General features: G+C 40.9%; 1 protein-coding gene across 3 annotated transcripts in view; it reads left to right on the forward strand.

The window, feature by feature from the left end:
• Positions 1-23,254: 23,254 nt before the first annotated feature.
• The window catches only part of HMGXB4 (HMG-box containing 4), a 36,483-nt gene continuing 32,568 nt past the window's right edge, over positions 23,255-27,169 (forward strand). For 2 of the 3 annotated variants that reach the window (XR_007947673.1, XM_051961610.1), the window contains exon 1: positions 23,255-23,333. The gene's annotated coding sequence lies outside the window, so the exon portion shown is untranslated. The remainder of the gene's footprint in view (positions 23,334-27,169) is intronic. The other variant, XM_051961612.1, reaches the window with a different exon arrangement.

Below are 27,169 nucleotides of genomic sequence, written 5' to 3' on the forward strand. Positions count from 1 at the left end.
GGAGAGAGAGAATAGAATAAACAGTGAGGAAATACAATTAGCACTAGTAATGATTAAAAGATTTTTAAATATTTGAAGGCCTCATTTCTCAAATGTATAGAGAACTGTATAGGGAAATTTATAAAGGATAAACAAAATTGATAAGAGCCATTCCCCAATTGGTAAATGATCAAAAGACAAGAAATATGTCCAGAGGGCTATAGAAATCCTGCATGTCCTTTGACTACTAGACGTGAATTCCAAAAGAGATTTTTACAAAAGGAAAAGGAAATATATATATATGTGTGTGTGTACATGTATATGTATGTATGTATGTATATGTATGTATATGTATGTATAAAAAATACAGTATCTTTTTTTTTTCAGAGCAAAGAATTGGAAACTAAGGGAATATTCATAAATTAGGGACTGGCTAAATAAAGTATGGTATGTGATTATGATAGTAAGAAATGATGAGCAAAATGCTCTCAGAAAAAAAATGCAAAGTCCTCCATGAGCTCAAGCAAAGTAAAATATACTTTATATAAAGTAATAGCAATGTTGGGGGGTGGTCAGACTTTGCCATTCTCAGTAATGCAGTGATACTCTGAATGACTTATGAAAATTGCTAGTCATACCCAGAGAAAGAACTGATTGTGTCTGAATCCATACTGAAGCATACTTTTTAAAATATTTTTTTCTTGAGGGTATTTTTTGTGGAAGATCTATGTTTTCTTACACAACATGACTTTTATGGAAATAACTTCACATGCGCCTTCTAAGGGGAATTGGGAATGGGGGAGAGTGAGGACAAGAATCTGGAACTCAAAGTTTTAAAAACAAATATAAAAACTGTTTTACTGTAACTGGGGAAATTGAAAATATGAAAAAAGAAAACTCTTCCTTTTTAATCCTCATTTGAATAATTTGTGTGTATGTCTTTAAAATTTCATTCTTTAGAGTTTCCCCTCAAAATAACTTCCCCTGTAAAATTTTTAGGTCATGGTATTTTGCAGATGAGAACTTTCTTGGAATATAAAAATCTAGAGTTTCTGTTCCACTATACCTGGTTTCCTTTTTCAGTCAAAAAAAAAAAAATCTTAGACAGATTGATATCTTCTTTCCAAGGCTTTTTTATTATTTCTACTTCAGCAACCAGTTCCTCCAAATGGATAGGGATCAAATCCACTATGGCAGTTTCCTATCATCGCCACTGACACTTTTTGAAAAATGAAATTGTCATTAAAGCAAGTCAAGAATCTGAGTTGTTCTCCTTTTGGCAGAAAAAGATTTAGGAGACATCCAGATTCACTGAAGGCCTTGATCTCAATTATATACTGCCTCCATTCCAGGTTTATTATCTGTTTCCCAGGTGTCTCATCTATTTTCTACTTCTTGCCTAATGATTTGCAACATGCTACCATGGAAATATGGCTTACATTTCTTGCTCTATTCTCATCTCTCTGCTTTTATTCTCAGTCTGGACCATTGTATGACTCTTGCGAGTACATCTCCCTAGGGAACAGCCTTATTCCACTGCCCTTTATATTGCTTCTGTCCTGGACCAACCACTCTACTTCCAGACCATCTTTAAATCCATGCCCACCAATATTCCAGCCTCCTCCCACTAGCATTCAATGCAAAGCTGACTCTGATTAGTCAGCTTGTGTTCACCACAAAACTTTCCAGTCATCTCCAGCTCAAACCATTACATATTGCTCTCCATCATGCCCACCTTTTTGTAACTCTTGCCTATATATGTGTATGTATACATATCTATATTATGAATATGTATACATATATGTGTGTGTATATACATATCTATATATGTGAATGTGTGTGTATATATATGTATATATGTATGTATATATATGTATATATATACATATATATATATATAAAATCTTTCCTCATTGTTATATCAACAATATCTTTGCGGACAGGGTCTGCTCTTCCTTTCTTATACTTGTACATCCTGTATTTAACTTAGTACCATAGTATTTAATAAATAGACTTTATTTTGAAAAAAAGTTTGTCCTTCCATAGCCATATAGGAATCAATAATTCTACCGCAACCAATTTCAGTGAGCAATTTCTGATTTTCTGTGATCCCATTTGGAATTTTCTTGGCAAAGCTACGGGTGTGGTTTGCCATTTCCTTCTCTAGCCCATTTTAAGATGAGGAAACTGAAACAGACATAGTGAAGTGACTTGCCTAAAGTCACACAGCTAGGAAATGTCTGTGGCCAGATTTGAACTCAGTGACCAATTTCAGTACAAAGTCCAATTTACCACCTTATATTAATATATTAGTTTTGAGTTAATATTAATTTTAAATATTACATTAATAATTGATTGACATTTGTGCAAATGAATAATCGATATGATAAATATCATTTAACTTATATTATTCTTACTTTGCAAATTTGCATATAGATATCTTAGAGCGATTCCATTGCTTCTTTTCTTCTTAGATATTGTCTCTGGTGAATTACTGACCTGTGATGATAATAATGTTTTGTTTTGTTTTTTTCTCGGTTGTACCTGCATATCTCTGTACTTGGCATGTGTATATGCATGCAATCTTATCTAGCTTTCCCCCTTTTTCACTTTAAGGAAATTTGGCAAGACTCCAGGAAAATATGTTGTCTCTAGATCTTACTAGCTGTCCTCCATCTTGGCCATAGCCCAGCATTACTTCATTTTAAATCAAGATTCAGGAATCTATATTCCACTTACAGATATCATCTTCAAAGACAGTTGATTATATCTCGCTTCTTCCTTTCTCTTCTGAATCACTTTCCTTGAATTAATAGTAATAAAGACAATGCCAACTGCCTTCTTATGGTCTTTAATGTTGTAGATTATGGGGGAGGGAGTTATTTGTCTTTGCTCAATACTTTGTAATCCTTACCAGTGCTTTCTTTGTGGTTCAATTGCTTTTCAGTTGTGTCCAACACTTTGTGGTCCCATTTGGAATTTTCTTGGCAAAGATACTGGAGTGGTTTGCCATTTCCTTCTTCAGATCATTTCCAGAATAGGAAACTGAGGCAGACAGTTTGAAGTGACACATAGCTAACGTCTGAGGACAAATTTGAACCTTCCTGACTACAGGTCTAGTGTCCTGTGCACTATGGCGCCACCTAATGGCCAAAGCAGTGCTTTCTGGGTTCCTTCTGATAGCATCATTTCTCCCTGTATGCATCACCTAAAGCTTGTCATTCAAAATGCACACACCTTGGGATGCTCTCCATCATGTCTCAGATATATGCCCAAGGAAACACCATACCTTTCCAGTATTCTCATCAGACTGACCTATAGCTATCTTGGTATCCCTCATCAGAGATTTCAGAATCACTCCTTTCTAGGTTTATTATATGGTCTCTCTCTTCGTAGAGCTTATGCACAAAATGTTAGTTGGTCTGCTAGCCAAATTCACCCATAGGTTTTTGTAGAATCTAGCACAGAGACTCTGTCCCAGTAACCAATGATTTATAGCCTTCAAGAAGCTCAAAGCATTGGAGGGTTGGAGGACTTGTGGAGAGTCCTCTGCTCTACTTTATCATTCCATGGAGCATGAGCAAATGCTTACTCCTTGGATCATCCAGCTTCATCTTCCACTTATTAAATAGCCTCCCTTCCTTCTATGAGAAGTATTCTTCCACCTTCCATACTCCTGGCATAAGTTAGCATTGCTATCACTATTTTTTTCTTTCTTTCCTTCGCCTTCAAAGTATTTCTTCTAATCTTCCTAGGAACACAAGTTATCTCTGACAAGCTGGAGAGGAAACGTGTTCTTCCAAGCTTTTCACCTTCCATAGGAAAGAGACCCACTTGTGTTTGACCATTGTTGGTTATTATAGGGCACCAGTAGAAATAGAAACACAAACTCAACACACCCTCCATGGGCCGCTGCAAAATCCCTCTTGACCTCCATGTGTACTGAGAGGGAGAACTTCAGGTCTCTATTGTTCTTTAAGCTAACTATGACAGCAGACTATTGGCAAGCTCTAGAGGGAAGCTGTATTTAGAAAAGGCTTCTCTCTGTCTTCTTAGGACTTTTCACCTTTCACAGGAAAGCACTCCACTTGTGTTTGACCCATTGATAGTTGTTATTGGGCCCCAGCAGAAACACAAATCCATCACACTCTCCAAGGGCCTTTGCAAAATCCCTCTTGGCCTCCATGTGTACTGAGAGGGAGAATTTCAGGTCTCTATTGTTTTTTAAGCAAACTGTGACAGCAGACTTCTGGCAAGCTCAAGGGGGAAACTGTATTTAGAGAGGATTTCTCTCTAGCTTCTCAGGATAGGACATGAGGTACCTCCATTGCCTTCAATCTTTACTTAGAAGATTCCTGTCAAAGTCTTATTGGAAAAAGAAGCTGCCAGCAGGACAGCTAGATGGCACAGTGGATAGAATACCTGTAGTTAGGAGGATTTGAGTTCAAATCCAGCCTCAGATATTTGATATACAGATTTGCTGTGTGATTCTGAGCAAATCTCTTAACCCCAGTTGCCAAGAAGGAGGAGGAAGAGGAGGAGGAGGAAGTGCTCGTCATGGTGATAGCAGGTACTGAATCAAGATAGAAATCAAACTTCCAGATACTTTTCTTCTCTACCTTTCTATTGTTTTCTCACCAAGCTCTCTCTCTCTCTCTCTCTCTCTCTTTTTCTCTCTCCATTTATTTTTGCTGCTCTCTTCACAACATTTAACCTGTCTTTTATCCACTCTATAGCAAGCAAGGATGCAAGAAAATGACGTTTCATAGAATGGAATGATGCTGATGGCTACACACATGGAAGGTACCTTCACAATTGGCCCAGCCCAATGTCTTGTCAGTCGGTCAAACAAAGCACCGGGCACTGGATTAAATACTGGTGATAAAAAGAAAAAGCAAAAACAGCCTTTGCCCTCAAAGAGCTTACATCCTAAAGAGTGAAACAACATGGAGATAAATAGATATGTATAAGAATAATCAAACTTGTGCAGCTGGGCCTGGAGTCAGGAAGACCCAAGTTCAAATATCACCTCTGACACTTGACCCTAGGCAAGTTACTTTTGTCTATCTCAGTTTCCTCATCTGTAAAATGGGGTACTACTATCTCCCCAGCTTATGGTAAGGATTAAATATCTCTAAGGAATTTGATAATAGCAAGATGCTAATAAATATTAGTATTATGATTATAAGATGCAAAATATATACAGAGTAGATGGAAGATAACCTCAGAGGTGAAGGACCATTAGATTCAGCCCCCATGCACGCCCTCAGGAATTGCTCTTGAAGGTCCAGGAGAAGGTTATCATGATGACAGAAAGTTAGAAAGAAGAAGAGGCTGGTGGGATAGAGACTCATATATATTACCATATATATTCCTCTCTGTAAGTCTAGACTCCATGGCACTTTTTCATATATTACCTTCAGTTCAGGAAGGTCCACAGCCCCTTTCTTAGAACATAGTTAGTGAAAAGACCTATCAGAAGGCCTGGGTTTGAATTTCAGCTCGCATAATTGCTCCCTATGTGATGGTGGGTAAGTGATTTTCTTCCCCTCAGTTGTCTCCTCATCAATGAAATGAGGAGTTTAGATTTGGTGAGATCCTTTTCTATTCTAATTCAGCAGTTCTATGATCCCAGAGAGGTGAGGAACACAAAATTAGGCCTCAGCAAAAAATTAAGGACAAAGGGAGAGAAAATCAAATTCAGCTCCATGTAAGGAAAACCTTCTAATTATTAGAGTTGGACAGGAGTAGAACATGAGAAAATATAAGAACACATCAGATATTACAAAACTCATGCAAAGAAATTTGATTTGGTGAGGGCTGAAAGAAGCACTGGACCCCTTGGGGATACTGATCCTATCCTTGCCTTCCCCTAGAATTGCGCCAATGATCAAATGACACAATACAGGTCAAGTGCATGTGCCTAAAAAATGGATTCTTCTGATATTAAATGTATGTAATCAAATTAATATTATGTAAAGCACTTTGCAAACCTTAAAAGTGCTTTAATAAACTCTGGCTATTATTATTATTGTTACGTGAATATATAAAAAATGATGTTAAAATTTGTCCCTTCTTTTTACCTTATATTTTATATCTTTATTACATATATGTAGGCATTTTGAACCATTATTATATATGTAAATGTATGTTATATCTGTACTCCTGTTTTGTACTTTTATTATACGTGTATATTTCTGCTATATTACTCCTTATATGTTGTACCTTTCTATGTACATGTCTGTTACATTGTATTCCTATGTTGTGCACGTATGTTATATATATATATTCTTCACATGTTAAACCTTTATTGTATGTGTATATGTCTGATATACACTTCTCATATTTTGAGGAGGAAATGACAAACCGTTTCAGTATCTTTGCCAAAAAAAATCCAAATGGGATCACAAGGAGATGGACATGACTGAAAAATGCCTGAACAACTACAAATATGTATATCCTCATATTTTATACCTTTATTTCAAACTACCCCCATGTTTTATTCATTGGTGCTGTCCACTTTACCAACACTAGTTCCAGTCTTTCAGGGAAGACTGATTTCCACTAAGGCAAGGTGACCAATCTTTCAATGTCCATCAGCCCCTCCCTCTGACATCCCTAAGGATAATATTTCAATCTGTGTAAAGGACTTGTTTGAATTCTGCAGGGAAAACAATGGCACAGAACATAAAATAAAATCACTTGCATTAGAAATTGAACTAAGTGGGCTAAAAATGAACAGAGATGATTAAAAACAGCAAAATTGTTGACTAGTTTTTTATTGGAAAACTTAAATCTTAATGAAAGAGCAATGTGAAATTATGGCTTTGAATAATTAATAAAAACAAACTCACTGTGATTCCTGGCTTTTTTGTTCCTCATGACAACTTTGTATTTAAGTGCTGTTTTCCTTTTCATTTTACAGTAAAGGAAACTGAGGCAGACAGGGGTCAGATACTTGACCAGGGGCATACAACTAATAAGTCTCTGAGGCTACATTTGAACTTGGGGCTTCTTGACCCTCTATCTACTGTTTCACCTAGCTATCTCAATTCAATATAATATTAATATAATATAGTCACTCTCATTCAATGTAGTAAACATTTATTAAGTGTCTACTATATTTAAGGCACTGTACTAGGCCCTGGGAATACAAATACAAAAGTAATCCAGTTGCTGCCCTCAAGATGTTCTACTGAATGGGAGATATGTAAAATGATAATATAATACAAGCTAGGAGTCGATGGGGATAACAAAAAAGACAAGTAGAGGGCAAAGACAATCTAGAACAAGGCTTTTTGAACTTTTTCCACTCATGACCCCTCTGTGTCCAAAAAATTTTAATAAGACCCCAGGTATATAAGCATATAAAATAGGTATACAAATCAAACATTCAAGTGTATAGGCATATAAAATAGATATAAAAAATAAATATTTACTAATAATAAATAATAATTTCACGATTCCTACATTCAATTACAAGATCTCACATGGAATCGTGATCCACAATTTAAGCTGGTAACTAGAACACTTTCAGTTGGGAGAAATCCAGGAAGGATCCATCCTGGAAATGGTCCCTAAGATTGAAATTTGTAAGAAATAGAGAATAGCCAGTTACTTAAAAACATAACTATAGGCCAAAAAAAAATTATTATGGGCAAGGGGAGGGCTGTTTATTTCATGGGAATAATATCATTAATGGACAACTGACCAAATAGCACTATAACTGAGCTTCATAATGGAGCATGGGGGTTTAGCTATAGTCTATTAATTGTATTATTGCAAAAAGAAACTATTTACTATCAAATTAGGTGGGCTGTGCCTGCACTGAAATGACTTTCCACTTCCTGAACACATTCTACTGGCAGTGAGTTGGGGGGGAAGAGTCTGGGAGTGCCCAGGATGATAGAAGAAAAAGAAAATCAATTTCAGGAATGAAAATTAACTCAAAACCAATCACCTAACCAATGATTCCCATGCAGACTACTGAAGCTTGACGAGACAAATTTACTGCCCTTTTCCAGTCATCTTGTATCTCTGATTGAGAGAAAGGCTTTCAGACTCATGCCCTTTCCACCAGACAAGGTTACAGTGAGATGGGGAAAGAGTCATTGGCAATAGACTGGAACTCTACAAACTGTGTGGTCTGGAAGTCCACTGACTACGGGGGATTTCTGTTGAAGAAAATAGGGAAGAATTCAGAAAGTAGTCCCTGGTTCTGACCTTGTGACAGTGTCATCCTCCAACGCTTTGGTATACTCTGTGCCCAAGACCTCAGGCAGCTGACAGCTCAGCCCAGTGAGGCTCTCACAAGCACACACACAACAAGAAAACACAGAAACACAGGAGAGAATGACCCAAATAATCAGTCTCCTCAGAACTACATGGCTGTCATCCAATAGGGTCTCAACTGGCTCTCAGTCTTTTCTTCATCACCTGTAATTGTACAATCATAACTTAAGGATCAGTGAAAGACCATCAGTCCAGAGTTTGGACATCTCCCTATTTTAACTACCTAAAGGCAGACTCAGAGAATGAACGAGACCGGTGTTCTCTTTAGAGATATTGGTAACCACGACTACCTTCCTGCCCCCAAAGATCAATCACCCTACCTCCTTCTGTTGTAAAACAGCATCTAGTAAATTTCAGGGACTCTCTTAACAACTCTGGGTGCAAGCCAGGCAGTTCCTTGTTGGAACTGTCCAACAACCACACGTGATCTTCTATCTGCTGACATAGACTGTGTCTAGATAATCAGTCAACTAAATCAGTATGGTTTGAGAGCCAGACACAGAGATCACTCATCCAACTCTTAAGATGCTCTAAATCACTTAGCCACAAACCATCAGACAAATTGTTTCATCTTAATGAGAAAATCAAGTCAAATCAACAAATGTTTAACACAGACTCTGGGCTGAGAAATGTAATGAATTTGATGAAGAGGAGTGTGTCTGCACAGGATGTGGGGCACAGAGATTTTACCAAAAAATGGAGAACTGTGGGAAGCGAGTGTGGATCGCAACATAGCATTTTCACTCTTTTTGTTGTTGTTTGCTTGCATTTTATTTTCTTCCTGATTTTTTTCCAGTCTGATTTGATTTTTCTTGTGCAGCAAGATAATTATATAAATATGTGTGCATATATTGGATTTGACATATATTTCTACCATGTTTAACATATATTGGACTACTTGCCATCTAGGGGAAGGGGTGGGCGAAGGGGGGAAAATTGAAATACAAGGTTTTACAGTTAATGTCACAAAATTATCCATGCATATTTAATGAAAAATAAAAAACTTTAATAAAAAAAAAAGAAAAATGGAGAAATGGAGAAATCATATGGTAGGGGAGTGATGAAGATGGTGATGATGATGATGGTGAAGATGATAATTACTTTTTCTAAAACACTTTGAGATTTGCAAAGCTTCTTCCTCACTCATGATTGCATATATAATTTGCCCAGGGTTTTACAATTATTAAGCATATGAACCACCACTGAAACTCAGGTCTTTTTGACCTGACCAGTATACCAGGTGGCTGAGAACAGTCATGACAGCAAACTCCTTCTATAATCCTGCTCCCAATCTCACCAGGGTGCCCTTATCTTACAATGCTTTTCCCCATCACTACAGGTACACAGAAATAATCCCAAGCTAGAAATGTAAAGAGGAATATGTTGGGGGTAGCTAGGTAGTGCAGTGGATAGAGTGCCAGCCCTGAAGTAAGGAGGACCTGAGTTCAAATCTGGCTTCAGACACGTAACACTTCCTAACTGTGTGACCCTGGGCAATTAACCCAAATTGCCTCAGAAAAAAAGTTATAAAAAATAATAATAGTAAAAGAAGAAGAATATGTTGGAATACTACTGTGCAATTTTGAGCAAATTGATTTTAGAAAAACTTGGAAAGACTTTCATGAATAATGAAGAATGAAATGATCAGAACCAGGAGAATGTTGTTCACAGTAATGGCCACAGGGAAAGGGGCCAGATTTGGACTCAGGGCCTCCAAAATCCAGGCTCAGCACTTTACCACCATACCTACCAAGAAGTCTATCTGATCAACAAAGTGACCAACCACAATCCCAGAGGGCTGATGATAAAGCAAACCCCTCATTTTCCAATAGAGGAATGATGGATCCAGGGCACAGAACGAGGTTTGTATTTCCTGGACATGGTCAAAAAGGGAATTTGTTTGAATGATTCTGCATATGAGCTACAGGGTTGTTGTTTTCCCCTTGATGGGGTATAAAGAGGCAAGAGAGAGAGAAAACAGATTTTTATTCACTGGAGGGAAAAAAATAAATTTTCAAGTAAGTTTCTGAATGTAGCTGGTAAGAAAACAGCCCTGATATGACCTAAGCCCTTTCCCAAGCAACAAGCTAGTCACTATTCCACAAGGCTGAGTTGACTGTGCTGAAGGGAAGAGCTACGAGGGGAAGATCCAGAATCTGACCTTTTCTTGGGACTCAGCCATGGGACCCATTTTTAAAAGCCATGATAAGAATCCTAATGATCAATTCCGAGGGTAGTCATTTGTGGTTTCCTAATGGAATATTTGCTGGGCTGTCAGTGCAGAAGAACAAGGCCTCGGGGGCGGGAGGGAGAAAGGGAAGGACACAAGGAGGGTAGGAATTTTTCTGAAAAATCCCCAAGTTCCACTTAAGCGAATGTTGTTTCTACAGCCATGGGAGCCTCCAGAGGACAGAGACAAAGCCCATGGGTTGTTTTGAAACACCTAAGATATAGGGAGGACAGAGATGGGGAAGAGGTAGTGTTCTGAAATGGGGATGGGGAAGGAAATAAACATTTATAAAGCGCCTACTATATACCAGGCATATTACCAGCATTATTTCATTTAAACCTCATTTCAACCCTGAGAGGTTGGTCCTATTATTATCCCTGCTTTTTCAGTTGAAGTAACTGAAGCAAGTGACTTGCCCAGAGTCACCCAACTAGAAAGTATCTGAGGCTGGATTTTAATTAAATTTAATTTAATTAGTTTAATTCTTATTTCACACCTAGCACTGTAACCTAACATAAAGTTTGTAGTGGGAACACTTGTGTTCAAGGTCTGACTCCAATTCAATTGGACATGTTCCTTCAGAGTACAGACTATTACTTTTTTTCTTTTTCTTTCTTTCTTTCTTTTTTTTTCTTTTTTTTTTTTTTTTTTTTTTTTTTTTTTAGTATTTGTATCCCCAGACCCATCATACTGCCTGACCCATAATAAACATTTAAATACTTTTTGATTGAGCACTGTGCCAGATTGAAGGAAACAAACCCCCCAAAAAGAATGAAACAGCCTCTGCCTTCAGGAAGCTTATGTTCTACAAAAGGGATATATGGACATTTATATAGATAAGGCACATTCAAAACAAATACAAAATAACTAATAGCTAAAGGAAATTAGGAAAGTCCTCTTATCAGAGGTGACTCAAGCTGAGTCTTGAAAGGAAGTAGGGCTCCAAGAAATGTAAGTGAGAAAAAGGCACTCCAGGCATGAGGGACAGCCTGTGCAAATGCATAGAGGTGGGAGATGAGATGTTATATGGACAATATAAAGGTTAATTTGACTAGAATTGGGAGTTTAGAATGTGTGATGAGGATTAATAATCTTGAATGTCAGGATGAAGACAGGCTCTGAAGGGCTTATTATTATTATTAGACATGTGACCAATATGGTGTCATAAAAAGGGCCCTGGACTTGAAAATCAAATTGAATTTGAATTTTCACTTAAATACTAGATGTATAATCATAATCCTAGGAAACTGGATCTCACTTTCCTTATCTGTAAAAGTAAGGAAGATATGCCTAGAGAAAAGTTCTTTAGAAAAAAAAGTTGAGAGTCTTGGAGGACTTCAAGCTCACTATGCATCTGCTCTGTCAGGCAGAGAGATATAGTATAGAGCTAAATGAATCATCAGAGGAAGTTGAGAGCATAGTGTACACAGAGCATTAGTCCTAGAGTCAGCAAGACCTGAGTTCAAATCCAGAATCAGATACTTACTAGCTGTGTAACATTGGGTAAATCGGTTAATCTCTGCCTAAATTTTCCCAACTGTAAAATGAAGATAGCACCCACTGTGTAGGTTGTTGTGAGAATCAAACGAGATATTTGTAAAGTGTTTGGTATGTAGTAGGTGCTATATAAATGCTTATTCCCTTTCCCCACTCTTCATTGCTCCTTCATCTCTGGCCTTGACCAGACTAAAGCTGGTACATTTGACACTAACAGTTGTAAAAAGGACACTGACACTTCTTCTCAATAGCAACTACAGGAGCTCTCCATGGTAGAGCAGGCAGGATAAAGAAAGACTTTGAAGATCACACCTTATGATGACCAACTGAGGGAACTAAGGATGAGCAGCCCAGAAAGGAGTAGACTCATGGTGAATGTGACAGGCCAGTCACAGGGAAAGGGATAAGACTCTTCTGCCTGGCCCTGAGGCTTCCGAACTAAGAACAATTAGTGACAATTACCCCAAAAAAAGCAAAGTTAGGCTTTCTTTGATGAAAAAAAAATCTCCTTAAGAATTAATCAGTATCGATGCTGAGTGAAATGAGCAGAACCAGGAGATCATTATATATCTCAACAACGATACTGTTTGAGGATCTATTCTGATGGAAGTGGACCTCTTTGATAAAGAGAGCCTTAATTGATCAAAGATGGACAGAAGCAGCTACACCCAGAGAAAGAACACTGGAAATGAATATAAACTGCTTGCATTTTTGTTTTTCCTCCCGGGTTATTTATACCTTCTGAATTCAATTCTCCCTGTGCAACAAGAAAACTGTTTGGTTCTGCACACATATATTGTATCTAGGATATACTGCAACCCATTCAACATGTAAAGGACTCTTGCCATCTGGGGGAAGGGGTGGAGGGAGGGAGGGGAAAAATCGGAACAGAAGTGAATGCAAGGGATAATGTTGTAAAAATTACCCTGGCATGGGTTCTATCAATAAAAAATTATTTAAAAATTAAAAAAAAATTTTAAAAAAAAAAGAATTATCAGTATCTTAGAGTAGAATGGGATGCTGTGAGATCAGCAGGTTTCCCTTCTTGTCTGTCAACAGCTGTGTAATAGAGTGCCTGTAGGACTTACTTTAGCAGGTCACAGAGAATTCCTGTTGAGATCCACCTTGGATGGCACTGCAGTCATGGAATCAAAGGCCAAAAAAAATGGAAGAGAACCCTGAAGTTAGTTATACTGATCCATCCATTTCACAGAAGAGAAAACTGAGATCAAGAGAAGGGAAAAGACTGCCAAGGACACTCAGGTAATACATAAAGAGCTGGGATTTGGATCTGAGTCTCCTGCTTCTGAGGCTGTGGTCTTTCCATGAGCTGGAAGCTCAAGAAAGAAGCAGAGCCTGAGAGAAAAAGCAGCTCCCTTCAAAGTGTAGGTCCCAGGGTCTTGCCTTTTAGGTCACCACCAAAACCGCCATCCTTTATGCTCTCGACCAATCACCTTCCCCTAAAACCTATCAGCAGCCACTGAGACTAAAACTAGGTGAAGAGAGTCATCTAGTGGACATGTGGAGTTACTACAATTAAAAACAGTAGGTGTACCACATATCTAGAGAGAAATAGAGATAAATATATACCTGAGTATATGTGTGTGTTGTATATATAAATATATATGTATACTTATATGTATATGTAATTCTTGTACCTTTATACACAAATATATGTATTGAAATTATGTGTGTATATATAGATATATAAATATGTATATTTGTATATAGTTCATATATTATTTAATGTACATATATCATATATACATGAAGAATATGTATTAAATATATATACATAAGGAATATACACATATATTGTGATTCTGTATATCGTGTATGACGATACACACATGTGCATAAGTCATGTATGATAACTGGATGAGTCAGTAGATAGAGCACTCAAGAAGACCTGAATTCAAATCCGGTCTCGGATACTTACTAGCTGTGTGACCCTGGGCAAGTCACAACCTCTGTTTGCCTTAATCCACCGAAGAAAGAAATGGCCAACCCCATTGGTCCCGGTATCTTTGCTAAGAAAAACCCATGAACAGAATGGACCGTGAAGATCAATCAACTGAACAACAAGTGCCATGTATGTGTTGTGTATGTCTAGATGTGTGTGTATGTAGATATGTACACATATAAATTTCATATTTTGCAATATTCTTCTGTTTTGGAGAATCCCAGATTTGAGAGGAAAGATGATATTAAGAATTGGCCAACAAACCAATTCTTGCTTGTCTGGCACCTGCTTTATGCCAAGTGCTGTGTGTGTATGTGTAAAATATTATGGTATATAATAACATATGTGTATATACAACAACTCTCGTATTTGCCAGACCTTTAGGATGCTCCTATCAGCCTAGCCGTACAAGGAACACGTTGGCTTTCTCAACGCAGCATCCAAAGCCCTCTCCGATATGGTACCACCCTAACCCTTCCAGCTGGATTTCGCCATACTGTCCTTCCACTCTAGAATAACAGCAAGCTTTATAATTCAAGGGAGATACAAAGAAAGAGCTCAAGAGAGAGTTCTGGAAAGAGAGAACCAAGTTTTGGACTTCTCTGAAATAGCCTGTTTCTTCACTATAAAATGGGAACGAGATGAACAGGGAGGTAGTTCTACATCTAGGATCTAGGGTTTACTATCCCCTAAATATGAACTGTGTGTCACCCCACCCCTATTCCTATACACTGAGCACTGGACTTGCCATGAGGAGCCTGAGTTTTGGCAACTGATTAGGACATCGGAGAGTTAGAAAGAGATTGATGAAGGATAAGGTTTGGCATCTGGCTGCTGAAGAAATAGTAAGGTAAAAGTATAAGGAATTGGGGAAACGGGATAGGTATAGGGAAAGAAAATATAAATTTAGTTATCAATATAATAAATTTGAGATGCAATGGGATATATAGGGGGAGGTGTCCAGCAGGAAGTTGGAGCCTCAAGGACAACCATTATTCCTTTGTTACTACAAAGTTACTAGCTTGGGAACACACACACGTGCACACACACACACACACACACACACTGGATTTTAGTCCAGCTCTGATGCTTCGTACAGCAGAGAGCATGAAGGACTCCAAATTCGTCTTCTCGGATCCAGAGAATGAAGGGTTTTGAACATCAAACATATCTTAAAAGCAATAAGGATCCTTCTTGAGGAGGAGAGCTCAGACCTGTTCTTTACAAATGGCAGTTTGTTGACGGGGCAGAAGATAGAATTAGAGATGAGAGTGAAGCAGAGAGCCCCATTAGAGGCAGCTGCAATATTCTAAGAGGTATTCTAAGGGTCTGAACTAGAATCATGTATGTATGGAGAGAACATACAAGAGAGATGGAGATAAAACCAAGGAGAAAGTCTCAGAAAGCCACAAATCTTGGGGACTCACAGGATAGTGGGTCCTTGACAGAAATAAGGGTAGTTTAAGAGGAAGGGTAGATTTAGGGGAAAGGATAATAAATTTAAATCATTATTTAATTAATAAAAATAAATTAATAAAAATAATTTTAAAAATTCATTGGGGAAAATTCCATGAAAAGTCCTAAACCAATACAAAAGGATCCCTGATATTATTACAGAGGCTCCTGTAATTTCTAGTGATCCAGGGGAAAGACACTGAAGTAGGGATAAGATACCTAGATTCTAAACCTAATCTGGCACATATTAGACAAAGGGTCTTGGAGAGGTCCATTTACCACTCTGAGCTTCAGTTTAATCATCTATAAAATTCACCCAACATTGATGATGCACTTACTGTGGGCAAGGCCCTACCCTGGTCACTGGGAGACATACAAAGTTTAGACAATTCAGGCTTCTTGTCCTCAGGGAGCTTCTAGGCCAGTAGATCCCTCACCCACAAATAAAGATACAATTCCAAGTCATGGGACAATTGCATTGGAAAGTTTCAGAACCAAGTGATTTGAGAGATCAGAAGGGAGACCTTTCCAGTGAGAGAAGATTAACTAGATGAGATGAAATGCAAGAAGAAAAGGAAAGATGGGGAAAAGAAAGGCGTAGGAGGGGAGAGAGAATCACAGATAGACCATTATGGAACAGTCATAGTAAAAGCCCAAGCAGAGGATTTGAACAAAGGAGAGGTTTGGAAAAGGTTAAAGCCAAAGCAAGAGAAAATCCAGCAAAAAAGGGGGAACATTCTGTCAATAATAAGTTATTTTTAAAAAGGGGGAGACAGGGCCAAGAGTGTCCTCAGTGATAGAGAGGTCAGGATGAAGGTCTGGCATGGTGAGGTACTGGCTTAGTGACTTTTGAAAGAAGAGCTTCAGTAGAACAGCTACTGCTAAAAACCAGATTCAGGGAGGTGAGTAAAAACAAATTGGCTCCCAAAGAAGGAGAAATATTAGGTGTAGATGACTTTTTCAAAATCTTTATTACATAAAGTTTTTCCTAGCTGTTAATCTGAGCACCTTTCTTCTTATATTATCTCCTGTTTACCAGAGACAGAGAGAAAAAATGACAGAGATGGGGAGAAACCGAGATAGAGACAGAGAGAGACAGGAGAGATAGAGGAGGTAAGGAGGAAGAAGAGGAGGAAAAGGGGAAGAAGGGAGAGAAAAAGACAGAGACAGAGACAGAGAAAGGCAGAAACAGAGAGAGAGACAGAAAAGAGAGAGAGGGAGGAGAAGGAGTAAAAAAAGAAGAGGTGTGAGAGAGATAGAGATGGGGAGAGAGACAAAGAGAGGAAAGTGAGAGAGAGGGGGAGGAGAAGGAAGAACAAAAAGAGGAAGAAGGGGGAGGAGAAAGAAGAAGAGGACAGGAGGAGAGGAGGAGAAGGAAGAGAGAGAAGGGGAAAGGAAGGGAGATCCTATTTGTACATAATTGCTTGCATACGACTCTCATTAGATTGTGAGTTCACTGAAAGCAGGATCTGGTTTTGTTTGTTACTTTCTTTAAATCCTTAATTCGTAGCATGGCTTACTGACTTGTCAGCTTTTCAAGAAATTTAACCAACATGATTAAATGGCGGAATGATAGATTGATCAAGAAGCGTCAAGGACTTTTGTAAGGTTAAGGAAACCTGATCGTATTTGGAGGCAGCTGGGAAAAATCTAGTGGCCAAGCAAGACCTCTGGGGAGATGGAAGAGCACCAGGGAAGGGTCACCAGCTCTTACACTGAGCAGAGGGAAGTAGAGAAGAGTGGGTGATGATGGAATTAATGGAAAGAGCTCCTGTCAGGTGTCCTCAATCATTTCTGAAGTAGCAAGCTGTCATCTTCTTTGACTGAAAGGATCGGTAATGGAACAGAGACCAAAATGATGGAAAAAATTATTTTAGGGACAATATGTAACTCCCACAAGGTGGCGATAAAGACCAGAGGCAGTAACAGGTGGGAAAGTCCTTTGTCATTTGGAAAATCCAATTTAAAATGCGAGGAACTATTATTGAACCCCAAATCAGTCTTGTGACTCCCCCGCTCAGCGGCCTGGCCTCCAGAGTCACACAGATGAATGTCTATTCCCTTTTCATGACAGCTCTTCAACAATCTGAAGGCAGCTCCTGGTTCTAAAGATGCAAATAACTTTTGCAATATGCCAGGGAATGATTCAATATGCAAATGATTTCACAATACATTCTTAGAAAAGACAGCCCACATATTCCCAACCCCCACTGTGACCCTCTGTAAATTTCCATATAACCATTGATAGCTCACATTTCCAATGTCTTATAATTTAAAAAAAAAAAAAAAAGAACTTTCCTCCCAACAACCTTTACAAGTAGGTAATCTATATTTTGAGGTGTTTTTTTCAATCATTATGACCCTTTATGATCCTTTATTTATGACCCTATTTACGATTTTCTTAGCAAAGATATTAGAGTGGTTTGCCATTTCCTTCTCTAGCTCATTCTACAGATAAAGAAACAGGGTGAAATGACTTGCCCAAGGTCACACAAATATGTGTGTGTTTAAGACTGGATTTAAGCTCAGAAAGATGAGTATTCATGACGCCAGGCCCAGCACTCTATCCATATATGTCCTAGTTCCATTTTACAGATGGGAAAATTGATGTTCAGGAATGAGGAGGGACTCGCCTATAGTCACATAGTCTGGAAGCATCAAAGACTGGAATAGAGTCCAATTATTCCAGAACCAAATCCACTGTTTTCTCCTACTGAAAGAATGATTTATCCAAAACAAATTCAGAATTTGTTCAGACTTGAGGGGATAAAGAGAGACAATATTTTCTCTTTAAAAATTAAATAGTCAAGAGCATTATCTGTTGGAATCTTTACAAACTGCTAACTCATTAGAGTTGATAGATTATTGATCTGATCTCACAAGAAGATGTTTTGGGCCAGAATCTGAAACAAGGTACTAAGTAGAACTAATTGATACAATGCTTGTGTTCACACCTTTACTCATTGGAGTTCACAAGTACAGAAGTAACTGTGTAACTTTGTGAATTCACACCTCCCTTGAAGCTCTTAGGGCCAAAGATCACTATGGGAGAAAACCCATAATCCCTCTCTCTCATATCCCACAATTCCTCTCTTGTATAAAAGAAACAGACAGAGGCTCTTGGACAGATTTCAGCAGAATTACATGAAGAGTGGAGCTGGATCGAAGGCGGAAGAAAGCAGAGACAGAAGCAAAGGACAAAACTGCAAGAGCTCTTAGAACCAAGGAGAGAGAAAGAGGCCTCTAAGAATCTAGCTATCCAGGCCCAAGGAAAGAGACAAGATTTGGAAGGAGAAATACAGTTGTATTTTACCACCTGGCTGCATTTGGGGTAATTATTGATCTGAACTGATACTAAGGCTGCCCCCAGAAAACCTCCCCCGAGAAACCTACCTTCTCTCCCAGAGAGAACCATCATCTTATATATTTTAAAGAAGAAAAAGAATACAACAATTATCTGTCTTAGAGAGATGGGGTAAGTTTGAAATCAAAGGACTTGAATTCTTTCCCCCACAGTACCTACCTGCCAAACTTTCTGACTCATTTCTTTATCTGTGAAATGAGAGTCTTGAACTAGCAAATCTCTAAGATTCACTAGGGCCAGTGAGTAAAATTTGCAGGAAAATTGACTGATACGTATGGTGTAAGATGTTGAACTGTGCCTACTTCCTACATTAGGGTCAGTGAGTAAAATTTGCAGGAAAATTGACTGATACGTATGGTGTAAGATGTTGATCTGTGCCTACTTTCTACCCTGCTAGTTCCCAGATTTCCCAGCAGTTTTTGTCAAATGATGGATTCTTATTCCAGAAACTGGAGTCTTTTGAGTTTACCAAACTGTAGAGTATTATCGTCATTGGCTACTGTGTCATGTATACCTAATCTATTCTACTGATCCAACACTGTTTCTTAGTCAGTACTTTAGTTTTAGGTCTAGCATGGCTAGGCCACTTTCCTTTACATTTTTTTCCCCTTAATTCCCTTGATATTCTTGACTTCCAAACAATTAGAATGGTGCTAATGTAGAATGGGTGTCTTAATAGTCAACTAGTATCTAGTAAGCACCTACTGTGTGCTGTGTCAGGGCTCCAAAGAAAAATAAAGGACATTCTTCTAAGGAGCTCACAGTCTAAGATTAGATAGTGAGCTCCCCATCACCAGAGGTATTCAAAGAGAGGCTAAATTATTGTAGATTTGAGGAAATTCTCATTGTAGAACTATACCTAATGCCTTCCGAGAACCCTCTCAATTCTAAGATTCAGTCAAGTCTTGATTCTATCAACTCAATTCAATCTAACAAGTATTTATTTAGGTGTCCACTATATACAATGGGGACATAGTGGATAGAATTTGTTATACACTAGTGACCCTGGACTGATGCATTGGCTGAGAACTAATGAAAAAATAGACTCCTGTCATTAAAAATAGAGTAGAGGCTTTATTTTTAGGACCGGTCCTATAAATTTATTGGCAAAGAGTATCTTTGCCAATAAAAAGGGCATATTGCTAAATTGGCAGTTAGCAAAATGGCATCTACCAATATGGATGAACTATTTATAATTTGTAGCCAAAGAGAGTAGGTGGGAGCATTAGGTAGTGCCATAGTGCATAGAAGCCAGAAAGCCCTGAATTCATACTCAACATCACAAGTATCCTAGCTGTGTGATCCTGGGCAAGCCACGTCATCTTAATTGCCTCAGTTTCCTAATCTGTAATTACTCTCTATCCATATATTTCCCTATACTATACTGCCTTTCATGACTAAAACAAATTTGGGGAGAGAGGATACTAGCCCTTTGGGATGGGGGGAATCACTTCAGTTAAGGCTTCAATGAAGGCGTGAAACATGGCAGTTGTCAAAACAATGAGTTTGAATCCCAGTCTTGGACAGAATAACAAGATGATTCTGGGCAAGTTTAAATAAGAGAGAAATAAGATCTCTCTCCCTTCCCCCTTCGCTCTCTTTCTCCTCTTCCTCTCCTCCTGTCCTCTTCCTCTTTCTCCTCCCCCTTCTTCCTCTTTTTGTTCTTCTTCCTTCTCCTCCCCCTCTCTCTCACTTTCCTCTTTGTCTCTCTCCCCATCTCTATCTCTCTCACACCTCTCCTTTTTTACTCCTCCTTCTTTTCCTCCTCCTCCTCCTCTCTTTCTCTTATTTCTTCTCTTTCTATGCTTCACAGGCTGACAAAGGCCCTTCCCAGATCTCAATCAAGACATTACAATAAGGTGATGGTACTTCCATGAACCGTGTCAGATACTCAATCTGCTTGCTGCTTACCAGCTGGTCCATTCTGGAAGGAGGAAGGGGATAATCAACATACATTTCTTTTTCCACTTAGTATTTTATTTTTTTCAATTACATGTAAAGATAGTATTCGACATTCTTCTTTTATGTAAGAGTATGAGTTCCAAAGTTTTTTTTTTTCCTCCTTCCTTCCCCAAGACAGCAAATAATCCGATATAGCTTATAGTATACAATCAGATTAAACATTTCTATGTTGGTCATGTTGTGAAAGAAGAGTCAGAAGAAAAGGGAAAAACCATTTTTTTTAAGTTAAAATAGAATGCTTCCATCTGTATTCAGATTCCATAATCCTTTCTCTGTATGTCAATAGCATTTTCCAACACGAATCCTTTGGAATCGTATTTGGAAATGTCCTGGGATCATTGTATTGCTGAGAACAAAGTCATTCACAGTTGATCATTATATAATGTTGCCGTTGCTGTATACAATGTTCTTCTGGTTCTGCTCATTTCACTCAGCATCAATTCATTAAGTCCAGATTTTCTGAAATCTTCCTGTCCGTACATTTCCAATATATTCTATTACATTCATATATCACAACTTCTTTAGCCATTCCCCAATTGATGGGTATCCCGTGTTCTCAGTTTCCAGTTCTTTGTCACCACAAAAACAGCTGCTATAAATATTTTTGACCATGTAGGTCCCTTTTTTATGATCCCTTTAGCATACAGACCTAATACTAGTATTGCTAGATCAAAAGATATGCACAGTTTGACTGCCTTTTGGGCATAGTTCCAAATTGCTCTCCAGCATGGTTGGATCAGTTCACAAGTCCACCAATTAAGGTATTGTGTTCCAATTTTCCCATATCTTCTCCAACATTTATCATTCTCCTTTTCTGTCACATTAGCCAGTCTGAGAGGTGTGGGCTGATCCCTCGGAGTTGTTTTAATCTGCAATTCTCTAATCAATATTGATTTAGAGCATTTTTTCATATGACAATATATTTAATGTCTTTATCTAAAAACTTGTCTTTATCCTTTGATCATTTATCACTTGGAAAATGACTTGGATTCTTATAAATTTGACTCAGTTCTCAAGAAATGAGGCCTTTAACTGAAATACTGACTGCAAAATCCCAACTTTCTGGGGCAGCTAGTGACTTAGCGGATAGAGCACCAGCCCTGAAATCAGGAAGACCTGAGTTCAAATCTGTTCTCAGAAACTTAACACTTCCTAGCTTTGTGACCCTGGGCAAGTCACTTAACCCCAATTGCCTTAGGAAAAAAAAAATTCCAACTTTCTGCTTTCCTTCTGATCTTGTTTGCCCTGGCTTTGTGCAAAACCTCTTTAAGTTAATGTAATCAAAAATCTCCAGATCTAGGTAGAATTGTCATTATATTAGTTCCACCTACTCATCATCAATTTTTCCAGTAACAAAAGATTAAGGTGAGTGCCTGCTTTAGTTTTAGGTCTGGTACGGCTAGGCACCTTCCTTTGCATTTTTTTCATTATTATTTTTTCCTAGCACTATAAAATAGGAATGCCTAATTAATCAATAATACTTCGATTAGTATGGCACTGAATAAGTAAATCTAGGTAGAATTATCATTTTTATTATTAGTTCCAACTACCCATTATCAGTTTTTCCAGTTGTTTAGATCTGGCTTTATCTGTGTGAAAAGTGTTTGGTAATTGTGTTCATATAGTTCCTGGGTTTATCTTGCCAGGTAAACTCCCGGAGACTTTATATAGCCTAGAGTTATTTTAAATGAAACTTGTCTATCTCTTGCTGTTGGGCTTTGTAAATAATATATAGAAATGCTGATTTTATCCAGCAGCTTTGCTAAAGTTGTCCGTTGTTTACGGTTTTTTTTTTAATTTTTAATTGATTCTCTCAATATACCATCATGTCATCTGCAAACAGCGATGGTTTCTTTTCTCATTACCTACTCTAATCCCTTCGATTTCTTTTTCTTCTCTTATTACTAAAGCTAATTAGGACGATATCGAATAGTGTTTCTAGGACAATATTGAATCGGGGTGATGATGACGGACAACCTGTTTTCACCTCTGATCGGCATGTGTTAAGCGCCTAGTCCGTGCCAGGCGCCGGGCGAAGAGTTCCATAGCGATTGCCTCTTTGGGACCAGTGCCTCAGTTTCCCCGCCTGTAAATCGGGGGGCTGGGGACAGCGCTCCCTCCCTAGGTCGCTACCAGGGTAAACAGACACTGTCGCTAGAATACCCTGCAGACCTTACGGCGCTGGGCTAACGCCAGGCGCAGTTTTGATCGTTATTGTTACAACGCTCCAGGGGGCCGGGCGCGCAGGTAGAGCAGGTAGCGCAGGCGGCGCAGGTAGCGCGCGCCCCGAGCAGGAGCTGAGGCGGGAGCCGGAGCAGGAGCCGGAGCAGGAGCCCGAGCAGGAGCAGGAGCCCGAGCAGGAGCCGCAGCAAGAGCCGGGCAGGTATTCGATGCGCTCGGCGCTCCTCCCCTCTCTCTCCTCCCTCCTCCCTTCCCCGGCCCGCTCCCCCGCCCCTCGGGCCCGACCGGTCGCCGCGGTGGAGGCGCTCGGCGCTCGGCTGCGGCGGCCTGGCGGCTCTCAGCTCTTCTCTCCCTCTCAAGATGGCGGCGGTCGGCGGCGCTGAGGCGGGAGCCGGGCCCGCGGAGTGAAGGTAGCGGCGAGCAGCGACCCCGCCCAACTCGGCCGGCCGGGGCCCCCGGGCGCCCGCCACCCCCGTCCCGCGCCCCGCCGCCGCCCCGGGCCCGCGCCGCTGGCCCCGGGCCGCCTCCCCGCGCCGCGCGGCCTATGCCTTGGGCCCGAGCCGGGGGCTGGAGTGGCGGCCGCAGCCCGGAGCGAGGCGGCGGCCCGGGGCGGCCGGAGTGGGGCCGACGGGGGCGGGACGCGTTCAAACAGAGAAGGCGGGAAAGTGGCGGCGGGGGCCAGGGGCAGGCGCGCGCGCGCGGGGGCGCGCGAGGCCAGGGCAGCCCCGCCCCCCCGCGCCTGCCCAGTGCCCGCCCCCGCCGCGGGGGGCGCCCTGGAGGCCACGGGCGCGAGCGCGGGAGCCGAAGCCGGGTGGGAATGGGGAGCCAGCGGGCGGGAACGGGGGTCGGGGGGCGCGGGAACCGAGCGTGCAGTGCAGGGAGGTCGGAGCACCCCGGGACTCCGAACTGAGAGCACGAAGCCGTCCAGCCCGAGCCCTGCCCGTCTTATAGACCGGGAAACTGAGGCACGGGGCTGGGAAGGAGGGTAGAATACTCTTGTGAGACCAGGGAGCCTGATTCCCCAGCCTAGAGCATGCTATTCGGTCCAGTTCCCCCACATTTTTACAGACGGGGAAACTGAGGGACAGACACGGCAAGGAGCAGAAGGCACTTGTGACCCCACGAATGTGATTATTCGGCCTGCAGCATGTGAGAGCCCAGAGGCCCTCAGGAGCTGTCCGGCCCGACCTCTCCCGCCCCCTTTTTTACAGACTGGGAAACTGAGGCACAGAAAAGGCTCTAGAACCACAGACTCGGAGCTAGAGGGCATCTCCGAGACCTCCAAACCTCACCTTCCCGTTTAACGTCGAGGAAACCCAGGCCCCAAAGCCTAGATTTGAGTTAGGAAGCACCTGAGTGATTGTAGGTCTCGCCTCATTTTACAGGAAACTGAGGCACAGAAAAGGGAAAGAGTGGGGAATAATCAGGGAGCCCCAAATCATGGAGCCAGACTCAGAACTGGAAACACCCTGCAGCCCCCTCCCTTTTCAGAGGAGGGAACTTGAGACCCAGCGAGAACTAGGCCCTCTGGGCCTGTCCTCTAGCTTAACAGGTGGGGAAACCGAGGCTCAGAGGGGTCTCAGGTCGAGAGCTGGAAGTGCTTCCAAACCTGGCAAACAGATAGAAGGTGATGGCGGGCCTGTCTGAGCCCCAGACTTTGCTTAGGCTGCAGGAGGGACTAGAACTCATGACTCCTCATTCCCAGTCCAGAAGACAGAAGCATTCTAGATTCAGCTGTGGGAGGCCTTAAGGATCATCGTGCCCAGACCTGTTTTTCAAGTGGGCAGAGGAGCCCAAGAAGGGGAAGAAGAGCTGGGCGCTGACTGGAAGTGCAGGGGTTCTGCTCCGAGGGACTTGTCAAAGTCAGCTGGTGCCAGCCCTGTCCTTTTGTCTGTAGGAACACGGCTGAATAGGCTTCCAATGCCTATTGTGTCCTAAGTCCTGGAGATCCAGAGACAAAGACTGGCCCCAGAGTAGGGACCAGTGCTGAGGGCGCTCCCCAGGCCAGGCTGTCAGAGGATCAGGGCCAGAGAGCTCATGGGAGAGGGCACAGGATTCTGGCCCCCAGGCTGGGGGCCCTTAGAGGCAATCCACATTCACCCTCTTTTTACACGTGGACAGTCTAGCTCAACAAGCATTTATTAAGCATCCACTATATGCAGAGCTGTATTCTAAGTGCTATCAGTGAGGGCCAAAGAGGGGAAGGAACCAGATGCCAGATATTTTCATTCCCAGGGCTACTGGCTCATAAAAATTTAGAGCTGGAAAGGTCCTGATCGATATAATCCTAGTTAGATAACTAGGCTGCAGTTTTACAGATGGGGAGGAAAAGGGCTTGTAACTACACCAAGAGCCTTGCTCCAGTTCCTAATGGTTCCATGAAGTTGCCTGAGTTCTAGGAAGCCTCCTTGGGGAGATCCGAATGCTGCCAGGGCTTTCCGGGAAAGTGGGGGACATTCTGGGGTCCTGTCTTGCTGGGCTCTGAGACACTGTGGCAGAAATTTGGCAGTCCTTGCTTCTGAGGCTCCCCGAGGTAGGATCGCCCCCCCTCCCAAAGTGAGGACTCAGATGGTGATGTACAACGAAGGCATCAGTAACCAGTCAGAGGGGCCACGAGAACCAGGACAGTCCCTTTGATATTTTTTTCTTGGATTATTCTAAATAATGTCCAGGCTAACCTTGTCTCCAGAGCTGGAGCTAGAGGGAACTTAGAGGTCAGGATCTCCTTCACTTGGAGTCCAATTAGGAAGGGGCAACCCAAGGGTGCCCAGGGCCTAACATAACTCCTGGCACATGTTGGATAGCTAATAAAGGCTTCTGAGATTAAGCAGGTAGCAAAGCCGAGGCCTTAGAACCCAGCACCTCTGAATACAAAACTTTCCATTTAATCAGCTGCTTCCCTGAGTCATTTGGGAGCTGTGTTTTCACCCTGAGGAAGCAACAGAGTATAAGAGAAAAGACTGATTTGGGAGCCAGTGGCTCTGGGTTTGAATCCTGCTACTTCATAGCCACCCAGATTCTGAGAGTTGGAAGGGAACTGGGGCGGGGGGAGGGAGGGGGGAAGAAGGGAGGACTGGCAATCCAGCTATGACTCAAGACTCCCAGTCAGGAAGATTACCCCAGGAGGCCATTCTTACTCTGGACAGCTGGGATACTAATAAATCCTTGTAAGCTTGAGCCTTCCTTGGGTCTTTGAGTGCCTGAAGGCATCCTCATGAGCTCACTGCCATTGTCCCTCTGGGCTCTTCCACTGTATCCCTTGTGTTTTGCTACAGAACCAGGAGGAAGTCCTCAGAGCAGTTCTTAACCATTTTTGTAGCATCAAGCCCTCTAAAAGTTTGGTTGTACTCTGTTCCTCTTAAAATCACGTTTTTAAATGCATAAAATAGGAAGCCATTTATAGTGAATGAAACCAATTATACTGATAGGGAAATGTCATGTTTTTTCCCCATCCAAGTTTCTGAAACTCTTGAAATCTAGCCATCACTTAGACTAGTTAGAGCAACTTCATTCACTGGAGCTTCGCATTTTACAGATTGAAAATAAGATGTACAAAGAAAAAGAAAATAAGATGTAGCTCAGATTAAGTAGTAGATCTAGGATTTGAGGTCTTCTAACTCCAAATCTCACTCCAAGTACAGCACACTTGGTCAAATCAATTATCTTCTGCTCTTGATTTCTTCATCTATAAAATGCAAGGGACTGGGATAGAGAAATTAACACACATATATTAAGTGCTTGCTACAAGGAAGGCAGCTTTGCTGGGCTGATAGGAGAAAAGGGTAAGATGGAGCAAAAGAAAAACCGCAAGTGATGTGTGCTAGGAAAGTTTGCCAAGGGAAGGGACCCTGGCTGACCTCTTAAGATCCTTCATAGCTCCAGATTCTGTGATTAAGGATTGATGCATTACTTATAAACTGGAATATAAGGAAGTGTTCTTCACCCAAAGTCCATGAACTTTTTAAAATTGTGTTTTGATTGCTTTTTCAATGTAATTTTTGTAATATTATGTTTATTTGTTTTATTTTGTGCATCTAAAAAACATTGTTGAGAAGTGCTCCATAAAAGTTTCACCAGAGGGGGCCTTTAGGTCGATAGAGCCCCAGCCCTAAAGTCAGGAGAACTGAGTTCAAATGTGGCCGCAGACATTTAACACTTCCTAGCTATGTGATCCTGGGCAAGTCACTTAACCCCAACTGCTTCAGCCAAAAAAAAAAAAAAAAAGTTTCGTCAGACCACCAAAGGG

This window comes from Antechinus flavipes, chromosome 5, assembly GCF_016432865.1.
Source record: "Antechinus flavipes isolate AdamAnt ecotype Samford, QLD, Australia chromosome 5, AdamAnt_v2, whole genome shotgun sequence".
NCBI lineage: Eukaryota > Metazoa > Chordata > Mammalia > Dasyuromorphia > Dasyuridae > Antechinus > Antechinus flavipes.